Source organism: Galeopterus variegatus, unplaced genomic scaffold, assembly GCF_000696425.1.
Source record: "Galeopterus variegatus unplaced genomic scaffold, G_variegatus-3.0.2 Scaffold1894, whole genome shotgun sequence".
NCBI classification, from domain to species: domain Eukaryota; kingdom Metazoa; phylum Chordata; class Mammalia; order Dermoptera; family Cynocephalidae; genus Galeopterus; species Galeopterus variegatus.
In genome coordinates, this window is record NW_007728005.1 from 108,550 (window position 1) to 109,378 (window position 829).

Consider the following 829-nt stretch of genomic DNA (forward strand, 5'->3'; position numbering starts at 1 on the left):
TGTCAACTCTTGAAAAATGTTAAAAACTGTGTTAGTTCACAGGCCATACAAAAATAGGCTACGAGTTGGATTTGGCCCATAGAGCCACAGTTTGCAGGCTCTACTCTAGACCCAGAGCCGATTATACCCTACTGTCTCACAGTCTACACAATTATATGACTTGGAAAAAAAAAACTTGATGCTGCCAAACCTCACACAAGAACTGGTTGGTACCATATAAATCTCCTAATAGAGTCCCTCAGAAAAAACTACTGCTCTTCTTCACAGATCTCTCTGCATATCCCCTGATAATACCCTTACTCCTAAAGGCCTCCAAAACAGAAGACTGTTACTGACTTACTACAACCAATCAAACCGTCTCCTACCTTGCTATTTTTCCACTCACAAAGTATATAATGTGTAATTCTATCTAAGCACTGTTCTCCTCCTTTAACAAATCACCATGTAAAGTAAAGGAGGACTATTTCTATGTTAAGAGAATGCTTTTACAAAAAGAGCACATGGGGGAACTGAATGTACTGCCAAGTGGCTATATGAAAATTAATTCCAGGAAGGACATTTGATGAGATACCGGGAAAGAAGATCTGTCCTCTTGGTGCCATCATTAACTGGGAAGAGAAGACCTAGAGACCACGTAAATGGATAAGTTGCTGTTTGGCAGGGCATTTCAGATGAAGTTATTCCACATCCTGTGAAGGAAATGGTTAATGGACTTCTGTGATCAGCACCCAAGGACGTGTTCACTTGGTGAACTCTCAAACGACTTAACCAAGAAATGTCAAGGACTGCAAACAATCCTTGACAACGCTTGAAGTCGTGAGAACACTTT